General features: G+C 48.7%; 1 protein-coding gene across 1 annotated transcript in view; it reads right to left on the bottom strand.

Moving 5' to 3' along the window:
* Positions 1-12,942, bottom strand: part of LOC147662765 (acyl-coenzyme A diphosphatase NUDT19-like) — a 189,540-nt gene that overhangs the window by 136,429 nt on the left and 40,169 nt on the right. The window lies entirely within an intron of this gene.

Genomic DNA, 12,942 nt, shown 5'->3' with positions numbered 1-12,942 from the left:
CAATACATCCTCCAAACACAAGATATCAGATATGCCATAGGTACAGGTCGCTCTGACATCCCAGATTCCCGACTCCTCTTCTAGTGCTAAAGTCAACTCCCCCCAGCTCGTCCCCAGTCCCCAGTTACACGTCAGTTACACGTCATGACCAGTTGCGCGAACATGTAGGGTAAAGGTTCTAGCTGACCCTGCAGACCTCCTGCAGACCTCCTCTATGCATCCACCCACCTGTGACACACCTATGACTCATCACGTGTACGCCTACTTACACGCCTTCTCTCACGCCCATGTGCTCCTATCTCTCTCACTTGCTCCGCCTGGAGAGCTCCACCTTCTCTATTAATTTCAATTGTATGGTTTTACTATATATAATGTGTTATGTGAATAAAACGTTAGATATCCCTTCCTGAACCTTAGTGGTGATGGAACCCGATTCTCCCCTGGCTCGAGCCATTGAAATAAAGCCCTTTTGAACTCGGACACCACGGACTCTGCCTCTCATTTTATGAGCTATCCTTATTGATATTAATGTACAGAAAAATGTCCAGGTAAATTTTATTTACGACACCCTCATGGAACAGAACCAGAACTGCCCCCGCGTCTCCCGGCCCCGCGCTGACTCACCAGGCTTCTCAGGGAAGACAGGCCGTTCTCCACACGTGAACGCGGCTCTCTCTCTTGGGCGACGGGGCTCTCCTTCTGACAACGGAGCCCCGCCCGCACCTTCCTCCGCCTCTCTTCTCGTTGCTGGGCTCTCCTTTGGGCCCGGTGGGGCTCTCACGATACCGGAGCCCCGCCGGCACCTGCAGCCGCTATGCTCTTCGCGCCGTGGTCCCGAGGGCGGGACTTCTGGGCTTCTGGAGGCGCTTCCGGGTCGTTGCAGGCAGCGCGGCGGCCCCGCGGAGGGGAAAAATGCAGCAAATGCCGGGTGGGCACCGGCTCTCTTCAAAGGAAAATAAATCGAGGTGGGCACTCGATCGGGCCCACAGGTCTGCAAATAACCGGGCAAACCAAAGTACCACGCCTCCAAGGTTGCCCAGGGGCAAATGGACCACCAAGCCCCCAGAAAGGACCACACAGCAGAAAGCAGGTCCCAGTAACAAGGCAATATCAAAATAAAGCGCTTCCCAGGCGCAAGGGGGGCAGAGTCCATCAAGCCCCCCAGGGAGGACTCTCAGCAATGCAGTCCAGCAGGCATCCAGGGGCTGGGCAGGGCCCAGGGAGGCAAGCCTTCCCCTGAGCCCAAGCAGCAGCACGCCCCAGGCAGGATTCAAGTCAGAAACAAGAACATTTTGTAAGGGGACACTGCCCCTTTTGTACAGAGAAATCCTTTGTCTAGCAGGGTGCAGGCAGTGTGAGAACCAGCTACAACTGGTTATAGGGAACTCCTTTGACAGGCCAGGCTAGGGACATCAGACGCACCACAGGGGGTGGAGACAGCATTGTGTGGGGAAAGCCCAGCCTTATTCAGGCCCAGGTACACCCCTCCCCTCACATCAGCATGCTAAACACTCCATTCACCACCGGGGCAGACCCTCCCAGACTCTTGGAGCCAGGCTCACCAGCCAATCACACGCCAGACACAAATTACACAAATATGCCAACTTCTAAAAGTGGCACTTCTACACTAGACACAATCATGCCGCATATATCATTGCGCAGCATTCAATCTCACAAGCTCGCACATACCAAACTCGACCCTGCACTCCCCACGCATCAGGAACTACCATGGGCATACATATTCCCTATTCATTCCTATGGGAGGGCATGTCACACTCACCACATACACAGAGAGCTCACGCACTTTACACTGTACCACAGTGAAAAAGTGCGCAGAGGCCTAAAATCACCAACACCAGGGCACAGAAACAGGCTAGGAAAAAGCAAAAAGTCTCGGGGCGAACCTGCCAAAAGGGCCAGGTCCAACAGATTTGTTTTTTGGATTAATATTACCGCCTGATATGTGGAGAACTATGCGTAAAGTTGATGATCGTGCAACATTTGGAGCATTGTGGAAAGATTTAGAGCAGTTAAATGAAGATAGAGAACCTGCACAGAACTGTGTCAGTTAATTTTAAATCTCCCGGCAGCTATATCAGTTAATCAGTTATATCGTTGCCCCAAGCCGCCGTGACAATCGTCCCAGGCGCAGTCTTTGTAAAGTGAGTCCCAGCTGTGAGCCGACCTCCCCTGACACACTCTCCTGTAAACCAACGTACCAGGCGACCCGCGGCTGGGGCTTTGCCTGAATGGCGGCTGGGGGGGGTGGCAGCCAGTAGGCCCTCTGATCTGTCCGTCGTTAGGCCGTCGTTGAAGGCAGGTCACTCGCGCCCTCCCTTCGTGTTGCTCTGCTGTGGGCCTGTTCATACTACGCTTACTTTGTGGTGCTGTCACAGAGGCTCTCGCTCGAGGTGCCGTCATTGTGGATCTGTCCGCTTTATGTTAAAAGGCGATCTGCCTGCCATCATTTAACCCAGGTAAAATGTAAATGTCGTATACTTGTAAAGCGCACAGCTGCCCCAGCAAAGGGGCGTCCCGGCGCTGTATACCACTGGGGAACCCATCCTGGCTTTCCCTGTGAGATGGTCCCTCCTGGGCATCTCCAAGGTGAAGACAAGCATCCCCGGCGCTGATGGGGCCGTTAGTAGAGATTAAGCAAGCTATTGCCCAGAGTTGCTGAGTGTGACTCATGTTTGGAGTAGGCACCGAGGCGAGAATTATCGAGTCCACTGACCATGGCCCAAGACCCTGCTGCGTCGGGAATCGAACCCTGGTCCCAGGCTGACCTCTGCTTCCGGGTCTGCTTCCGGGTCTGCCGCCTCTAACCAGTGAGCCACACCACTCCAGGTCTTCGACGGAGACACACTGCTCCCCTCCCCGCCCTCTCAGCACTGGGCATGTAGCATTCAGGCTGTCCCTTAGTTGTGTGTTTGCCTAAGCCTTGGTACAGCAGGCGGGTGCACCGGTGATTGCCGACTCCAAGGCTGGTGGAAACAACACGCCGCCGCTGGGCTGCGTTACAAGATGGTGGGCCTCGCTCCATGTAGTGAGCGGCGCAGGGTTGTTCCCTGTACTATATGCTGGACGGAGTGTCCAGAACTCCCGAGTACCCGCCTGCTGTACGGCACAGTCCATTGCTGACTGGCTGCCTGTGGGTAGAAGTTGGAGTGCTCTCGGCCTGCACCGATATCGGGTCGTTCTAAGGCCGAGCCGCACCTTGGCAAGGGACCTGACCACCACTCAGCCCAGTGACCATTCAATTATCTGTTGCGACACGTGGGCTCACAGCACCAGGAGTCTGCCTGCTGTGGACGGCGAAATGCCGGTGCTTTGCAAGGTCACCGGCAGGAGTGAAGGAGCCACACTTCCTATGTGGTCGCCATCTTGGCCACGCCCCCATACCAGACTTTTAGAGAGAGCCAACTAAAAATGGCGAGGCATGCTTTTATGTGTATCCCAATGCAAGATTAGTATTCAGCCTTTTCAGAAATCAATGTACATTTGAATTTCATGTATAGGCTGCATTAAATGTATTCCCTTAGTGCCTTGTTGTCTGTATTTCTGGGCCCCTCAAATGTTGTGAAACTGTAGTCCTACATCTACGTTTGCTAAACTTCCCGGTTTTTCTTTTTCAAAATCTGGTCACCCTACACTGGAGAAGAAGGAAGATAATTTGAGAGGGAAAGGGAGGGGAGAGTAAACAGAAAGGTAACAAGCATTTACAATGCAATGGTTTCGCCTTTTGAAAAGTTTGAGCTATTGGCATTGTAAATGATGTTTGGAGCTAATAAAACAATTGGCAATGCTGACGCTCTGGAGAGGCTCTCTTGGGGTTATTTCTTTCAAATATGTCACTAGCCACTGAGAAATGTTTTCCATGGAATAGGGACACCAAGCACGCAATATATAATTAAAACAAAACACAAGCTACCTGTAGGTATTCACTAGTTGCTCTGCACAGTTGGATTCCCAGCCCCCCACTCAGACACTTTAGCCCAGAAATAACAACAAAAATTAATTTTTCATCTATGGAGGACATTGGCAGTGACTGATCTGCGCCAGGACTTCCCCGACGTGCACCGCTCCTCTCAGTTCTGCTGTAGGACAAGAGGAATATATCCCGCGGAAATCATCTTCAGACGCATGGCCTTGAAATCGGATATGAAAGTGTGCACCTTTTTTTTGTTTAAAGCACAGAGGCCGACAATGGGCATCTTGATAGGATACTATTTATTGCACCCCTCGCAAACCAAGGCTGGCACTTAAGTTACGACTCGCAGGGAACTGGCCTTTTCCAGAGCTGGGGGGCTGAGAAACGTACCGGCTGCAGATGAAACGGTCACATAGTTCGATTGATGCGACCAAAAAATAATCCGCCCAACCAAAAAAAAAAAGAGTGCAATGTGTAAGCATGCAAATGCGTCAGTGTGCATGCATTGGGTATGCCAGTGCCTTCATTGTTTATGTTTTTATTCATCCGTTTCAGGATGCCGACACCATTAGTTGTACTACATAAAGAAAAAAATAATTGAAATATGCACAAAAGTGCATTGGAGAAATGGAGTGGCCCAGCAGCAAATGGCAGCTGTTTGGTGCTTTCAAATAACATAAAAAAGTAGAATTTTTGTTTTAAAGCATCCTAGAAGGATAAAGGAGCAACGGAGAAGCGTGTGGGGGACCTTGAGTTAGGGGAGAGGACTAAAAACAACCATTGGCAAAGCCAAAAGGTCTCGTATTTGGAAAATATTTGACTGCCAATATGTTTTAGCCATGATGTACAGCATCTCAGACACTGTCCCACACCCTTTTATTTATTTATTTTGTTTATTTATTTTGAAAGTTTTATTTAGCGCGAACAGGATCTTTGCAGATATCAGAGCGCTTTACACGGCTGGGAATGCCAGCAAGAGAGTGGCGTTACACATAAGTAGTACAGCAAATCAATAATACAAGTATAACAGTTAAATGTGTGCATAGATAGTCAGTGGCATCAATAATACAGGTAAGATACATATTCATAGAGTTCGAGCAGCGAGTTAAATGTGTGCGTAGATAGTTAGTAGCGACAATAATTCAGGTGAAATACATAGTCGCGGTGTTACTCCAACTCAAAATGGCTCAAGGTGAAATACATAGTCATAGAATTCGAACAAAGTAATACAGGTCAGAGTAGGGTCTTTCCAAATCCAAGCTAATAGGTCAAGTGTATTTGGCCATAAAAATAGCTTTTACTTCTTTCTTAAAAAGTGTGAAGGAGGAGATGAGCCTGGTTTCAGGAGGGAGTGAGTTCCAGATCCTGGGTGCCATTCCTGAGAAAGAGCGTTTATAGGTTTTTACCTTCCGGAATCTTCGAGGTTTTAGCAGAAGATTGTCTGTGCCTCTAGTGTTTCTAGAGCCGCCAGAGATTGACAGCTTCTGAGTGAGGTATCTGGGAGAGCTCAGATGTAGAGCCTTGTGTGTCATGCAGGCGATTTTCAAATGTATTCTGGCTTCAAAAGGCAGCCAGTCCAGCGTTTTCAGATCAGGTGTGATGTGCGAGTGTTTTTTTGAACCAGTGATGAGTCTGGCTGCAGCGTTTAGAGAGGCTCTTAGGGGTGCAGTGCTGGTTAACGGGAGACCGCAGAGGGCGGTGCTGCCGTATTCAATTCGCGGGATTACTAAAGCTTGTACTGCAGTTTGGAAGTCTTTGGCTGGTAGGAAGGGTTTGAGTTTCCTCAGTGTATTGATTTGGAAGTTCTCTCCCTTAGTGGCTTTGCTGATATGCTGCTGCATGTTAAGGTTGGAGTCGAGGGTTATGCCTAAAGATTTCGCTGAGTCCACTATGATGGGTTGGACATTGAGTGCCGTTAACTGTTTAAGCCAGGTTTGCGTGATGGGTATCTTCGCGGGAGGTGCGATCAGCAGGAATTCTGTTTTCAGAGCATTGAGTTTGAGATGATTATCAGCAAGCCAGGATTGGGTGCTTCTAATCGTAGAGTTCAGTATTAAAATGTCGTTGGGGGATTGTAATTTGAGATATAGTTGGGTGTCATCTGCGTATATGTGAAAAAGTACATTGGATGCTTGAAGCAAGGTGGTGAGAGGTTCCATAACTAGGTTGAACAGGGTTGGTGATAGGGAAGATCCTTGGGGGACGCCTAACGACACAGGTATTGGAGAGGACATCAGGTTGTTACTCTTGAATTTCTGCGACCTGTTGTGTAAAAAGGAGGTGAACCACTTGAGAACAGTCCCAGAAAGACCCATTCTTGTGCTCAGAAGATCGAGTAACTTCTCATGTTTGACAGTGTCAAATGCCGAAGAGAGATCAAGCAGGATGAGGAGGCAGGTATCACCTTGATCTAGGATTTGAAGGGCGTCGTCAATTATGTGAGTCATAGCAGTTTCAGTGCTGTGTCCTGCCCGGAAGCCTGATTGATGCGGGTTGAGGAGATCAAACAGGTCGATATGTGTAGTCAGTTGTAGTTGAACGCATTTTTCCAATAATTTGGCGAGAGTGGGAATATTGGTAATGGGACGGTAGTTGTTTAGGTCGGAAGGGTCGGCAGTAGGTTTCTTTAGCAAAGGTGTGACTTGTCCAACTTTGAGGGAGTCAGGGATGGTTCCTTCTTGGAGCGAGCTGTTGATGATTTTAGTCCAGAGAGGAAGGAGCAGTGGGATGAAATCTTTGACAGCGTTAGCAGGGAGGGGATCCGTGAGGTGATTGGAAGGTTTCAAGGTGTTGAGCAGTTTGCCTATTTCTTCTTTGGAGTAGGTTTCAAAGGTTGACCATGTTGCATTGTTTTTAGGTTCGGTGGGTGTTATGCAGTTGAGTGTGTTGTGGAGTCTTGCGTCAGCGCGGAGAACATTCTTTATGTTGTCAGTTTTTTGGGTAAAGAAAGTGGCGAAGTCTTCACAGGAGGGTGCTTCGTGCAAGGTACTGAGAGGTTGGGGTTGTTCCTTGGCTTGTGTTCTGATTAACTCAAAAAGTTTTCTAGGGCGATTTTTTGCTTGGTCGAGCTGGAGGCTGAAGAAGTTTGCTTTTGAGCGCTTTCTTTTCCTGAAGTAGGCGTTTCTCTTTTTCTTCAGGGTTTTCAGGTGTAGTGCAGAGGGAGCTGTCCTCCAGGTGCGCTCTGCCAATCTCATGACTCGTCTATCTTCATTGAGACTCCCGTCGTACCATGGGTTGGAGATTTTAGCGGAGACTCTTTTTAGCTGCATGGGAGCAGCCTCATTAATTATTGAGGTCACGGTGCTAAGATAGTGGTCAGTCAGGGATTGGACATCTGTAACGCCAGTAGGGGGGAGTAGGAGGTCGCGACTGTTCGGGGGTAAGGATGATGGGTTGAGTTTTTTCAGGTCTCTTTTCCAGACTTTAGTTCTGGTGGGTTGAACCGAGTTGAGTTTGACTTTTTCATTGATGTGAAATGTAACAATATGATGGTCTGACCAGTCACAGGGTTGAATAGTCTCAAGTTGAGTAGCGCCCTCTTTGGCGATGATAAGGTCGAAGATAGAGCCTTTCTCGTGGGTCGGGCTGTTACATAATTGTGTGAGGTCCAGTGCGCTAAGGAAGCTTTTAAGACTATTTACCACTGCATCGTTAAGATCGTTCCAATGGAGGTTGAAGTCACCCAGGTATATTTGGGTGAGCTGTCGTCCTGCGTTGGTTGAAATCAGGTCCATCATTTGTTGGGCGAAGATCAGGTGGTCTCTGGGAGGGTGGTAAATGCCATGGAGAGAGCATATTGGTTTGCCATCACTGATGATATCGAGGCAGATGTATTCGTAGGAAGTTGGGGAGGGTAGGGGCGGCACGGAAACTGTCAAAACAGAAAGGCTGTTCCTGTATATGCATGCGATTCCGCCACCTATCTTGCCAGACCTGTCAAGCCTAATGATGTGGTAGTTAGGGGGAACCAGAATGTCCATTATAGGTGTAGAGGATTCGGTTAACCAGGTTTCAGTCAGGATGATAAGGTCAAGGTCCAATCTTAGGATGAGATCAGCGATGGCGGAGGAGTGTTTAGAAGCCGATCTGCAGTTTAGGAGAGTGCATTTGAGACGGGGTGTGTCTGGAGAGGATGAGGGTACTAGAGAGAGGGGAACTTTTCTAAGATTATTTGGGACGGATGTTCTGTTGTTGAGAGTGGAGGATCTACGGGGATTTGAGTGTATTGTGGGGATGGGGAAGTGCGAGGCAGTTGTGAGGTTTAGGGGAGCCTGGTCGTAGGAGCGGAGGAGGGAGAGGGTGTCGAGGTCCGAGAGAGGGTTGCATGTACGAAGGGGGCGGTTGTTGCGATTGTGGGCGGGGATCGCGGTCCAGTGAGTGCGGCGGTTGTGCTTGTTGCGATTGTGGGCATGGATCGCGGTCCGGTGTGAGGGACGTGGCTTAGGAGCGTCGTCGGGACGGGAGGGTAGCAGGTCGAGAGGGGGGGTGGTGGTGCGTGCGGCGAATCCAGGGGGTGTGGTGAGCAACTCTTTGATGGTGTGCATGTCTTCCTTGATGGTGTGAATTTCTTCTTTGAGTTGTAGGAGGAAGGACATAATCTTGTCTAGCGTGGGATGAGTATTAGTGCTGAGGGTGGAAGTCATGGTTGGGTGGATGACCTGGGACTTAGCGTGCGGGTGAGGGGGAGGGTTAGTGTTCATGCAGGGCTCCGTGTTGTCGTCGTGCGGGTTGGTGTTAGGGGGAGGGTTAGTGTTCATGCAGGGCTCTGTGTTGTCGTCGTGCGGGTTGGTGTTAGGGAGAGAGGGTACGGGGTCGATGGGAGTGGATGAAGTATGGAGGAGGTTGGAGGCGTGGAGGCGAGGATTCATGGCAGGCGGAGAGAGCGGGGTGGAAGTGGAGTGTATGATGGTGGTGAAAGGGGAGCCTGAAGGGAAGTGAGGGCTGAGAGTGGGGGGGGGGGAGTTGAGGTTGGAGATGGTCCTGTCGTGGGGCGGGGGAGTTAAGATGGTAGATGTGGTGTGCTCTGCATGATTAGTTAGCGTGTGGAAGTGGGGGCTGAGAGAGGGGGGGGACAGGGTGTGGGATTTGTCGCTATGTGTGGCGATCTGGTGCTGAACTAGGTTAGAGGGGTTGTGGGCGGGATCTATGGTGTCAGGGGGGAGTGGATGGGTGGGAGTATTATGAGAGGGGGTCACCGGGGTAGGAGTGTGGGGTCGGCTAGTGTGTGATGGGAGGTTATTTATGTCTGTGATTGCGGGGTGTGGGGTGGTTGCAGCAGGTGGGTGAGTGACTGGTGTGTTGGGGGAGGAGGTGAGGTGCATGTCGTTCTGGTGCTGAGCTAAGTAACAAGAGTTGTCGGTGGGGGCTGTGAGGTCTGGGGTGATAATACTGGAGGGGATGTGAGTGGAGGTCCGATGGTAAGAGAGGTTCTCTTTGAAAGTGGGGAACAGGTTGTCTAGTAGTTCCAGGTTCCTGTCTGTGGATTGAATTAGGACAATCCCGTTATTGTAGATAGTAATAGTGGTTCTGCCTAGGAAGAGTTGAGAGGGTGTGATGGAGAGAGTTAAGCAGTGTGCGGATTTCCTGGTGGTGGAGACAGTGAGTAGGGTGAGGAACGTTTCTCTCCATTGAGCTCTGCGTGAGGTGTGGAAGATGATATCGATGTTAAGGGATCCATTGACTGGTGAGAAGTAGGTGTCAACAAAGTGGATTTCAGGGTGAGACCTCAGGAAGTTGTGTTTAAAGCGTTTAGCGGCTTTTTTGGTGAGTGCGGATGGGTAGTTGATTTTATATGTGTGCTTGCCGATGGGCTCCATGCTGGGATGGCGGTATATGTGTAGGTGAGTGTGGCGGTAAAGGTGGGTGTGGGAGGGTAGATGATAGTGTGACACGTGCGCAAAGATCAGTGCAGACAGTAGGTTACATGGTACACAAGTGGCCTTAGTGAGTAACAAAAATAGCCAACATATAGGGGTAACAATCTGAGTAAAGCCCTATGCCGACAGTAAATTATGTGGTACACGAATGCCACTAGTGATTAACAAGATAGTCAAAATAATCAAGATAAGGATAAAGAGGTAGCAATCTGTGCCAACCGAAAATAAACAGTGTGAATGGGTGTAGCTTACACAGTGTACACTAATGAATGAAGAAATGTGAGGTAGCAGACGGTACAACTTACACAATGTAACGAAATATACAAAAAGATAAAAATATAAATGGTGTCAAACGGTGCAAATCGAGCAATATTAATACTAGTTATTCGCCAGAACATTTTGAGGTGGCGCTCGGTAAATATAAAAAAAAAATATAAAAATATAAATGGTGTCAAACGGTGCATATCGAGCAATATTAATACTAGTTGTTCGCCAGGACAATTTGAGGTAGCGCTCGGTACATTGACAGTGAAGAAAAGTGAGAAATGTGCAAGTTTACAAAAACGAAAATGTACACAATACAGATAGAGGTATACTGTTGCACTAAATGCAGGCACTTAGTCACACGAGTGTTTAAATACACAAGCTGATTGTAAGTAGCAAAGTACACAAGCTGATTGTAAGTAGCAAAGTACAAGATACAAGTTGAGGTAGAAGACTGCAAAAATAGGCAGGCACTTATGAGATTAGCAGTCCGTAAATTACATGAGAGAAAAGTGATAAGTGGGTGTAAGTTGCAGCATTGTGCAAAGTAGTGCAGAGTATACTTGGAGGAGTAGTTTTGATAAAATATCGACCTACACTATATGGGGTAGCAGTCGGTGAATTACAGGAGATAAGAGTGAGAAATGAGTGCAGGTTGCAGAATTGTGTAGAGTAGTGCAGAGTACAAATAATGTAAAGTAATGTAATGTAAACATATAATATAAAATAACATAGTATAGTAACATATAATACCACTGTAGAAAGGCAGACACTCAGTCCTGAGGAATGACTAGTCCATGGAGGTCGCCCAGGATAGACAGTCTACACTTCATCACACAAGTGTTTAAATACTCAATGTAAGTAAAAATGTACAGTATACAGGTAGAGGCATAGTACTGCAAAATTAGGCAGGCATTTAATCACACGTCGGTTTGAAAACAGAGCTATGTAAAGTGCGCTGTCTAGAAAGGCCAGGTCTTAGGGAATGACCAGATAGTGAGAATGACTAGTCCATGATGGCCGCCATCGAGAGAGAGGAACCAGTCTAAAATGGCCGTCCAATAGGGAAGATGGAGACGGTAGTCCTCTGTCTGTTGTGGTGGTTTGAGAACAGGGAAGTACAGATCAGTTTCTATTTGAGTCGGCCCTGTTCCTGGGAGGGAGTCTTATCTCTGTACTGGAGGACTTGTGTGGGGGAGCCTCGTGAGCCTCGTGAGCCTCGTGAGCCTCGTGAGCCTCGTGAGCACCCGAGGTAAAGGAGGGGATTTATTACTACAGTTTTATGACCCCGGCCATTTTGAACAAAGGAGGATTTTCAAGTATGTGAATAGGCAAGTGGGGTGAATAAGTACCTTCCTTGTGTGCTCTGCTCATCAAGTGCACCGATGTTGATAGCGAGGTTATTCAAGCCAGTGAACACAGCTGCCTTGTGCATCTATAGGTTGCTGGACAATGTTCGTGTATGTGAATGGTTCGAGCATCAGCACTCTCCATCTCCTCAATGAATGCTGCAGTGTGCTATCCGATGACTGTCTTCCCCATCTTGCCGTTCCCCTTTTGGATTTGCACTTGCCTTATAAACTGTTTTCGAAGCTTCCGCTGTCAAGCTTGAGACGCCTGTGTGTGTGCTTGAGGGTGGAGGGTGATGATTTTGATGATAGGCCCCGTTATGTGAGTGTATATTGTGGTGGGAAACGTTAAGGTAGTTACTTGTTAACTGTGCCCGCTGACGGTCATTGCAGCTTTGTTGTTCAGGATAGGAATACAAGCAAGCTGTTGTTGCTTAAATGCTTTCCTTTGCCTTGAGCTTCGAGCCAGGCGCGTCGAGCCCCATTACGTGTTTGTTTCCCGCGGCCCTCATCGTAGGCTAGTTAAATTTAGACAGTGAACAGCACCCTCGTGCATCTCGCTTGGTGTTTACTTGATGGATTTTTTTTTTTGGCCTAAAGGTTTTACTTCGCAAACGGCTGGTGTAGCCTGTCTTTGCGGGGAAGCCAGAAAGCCCATGCCAGTGGTGGAAAGGGGAATGCCATGTCATCAGGATGCAATCATTTGAAACCGCCCAGTCAGCCACGCACGACAAAAGCTGTCTTACCACCCATTTTACTTGTTGTAAAGCAACAGGAAACTGGGAGGATTCCCTGGCTTCTGGCAAATCCGTTTCAGACGTACTCTGCGCAAATGAGGCTACGCTTTTTTTTGCTTTGTCCACTTTGGATTTGTGATGCACATGGCCCTCAACTGGTGACTTCATCGGTCATTCTTTTTCTAAATGCAGGAGTACGTCTTTTTCTAACTGGATAAAGTAACTACAAGTTGGTGTGTAACACAGAGAGAATTAAACTCGGAAATCTCGAACAAAATGTGACTGGGACTGAATAGTTTACGGTACAGAACTCATGTCATGAAAAACAGGTTAGACTAGATTAGACGAATAGCTTCGCAACATGTCTCCCAAGTGCAGTGACTGATGCAAGCTCTGACGTGTTTTTGTAATGCATTCCACTTAGGTTGCCGCCCAGGAGTGAGTCGCTGAACCCTCCTTGTTCTCCAGCACACATCTTACGAGACGCCATCGCTCTCCAGCACTGCAGTGCCAGACCTCCTTTGTTTCACGGCCTTCTCTTATCTGCCCATTTAAGGGCATTCAAGTATTTGGATCCCTCGGTGACCTCCAGCACAGACAGGCAATGCTAAGTCAGGTCCCGGGCCGGCCAGCCAATCACAGCGCGGCCCGGGAAATGACGTCATAGGGTTGTCCCGGCCAGCAGCCAATGACAGCGCGGCCCAGAACAAAGGGGCGGGACTTAAAAAAAGACCAAGAAACGCCCCCGAATCGCGTTTGTCTGCGGTGCTACAGCCAGGTCGAAA

The sequence above is a fragment of the Lissotriton vulgaris genome, unplaced genomic scaffold, assembly GCF_964263255.1.
Source record: "Lissotriton vulgaris unplaced genomic scaffold, aLisVul1.2 SCAFFOLD_3205, whole genome shotgun sequence".
NCBI lineage: Eukaryota > Metazoa > Chordata > Amphibia > Caudata > Salamandridae > Lissotriton > Lissotriton vulgaris.
This window is presented reverse-complemented; position numbering and strand designations above follow the sequence as displayed.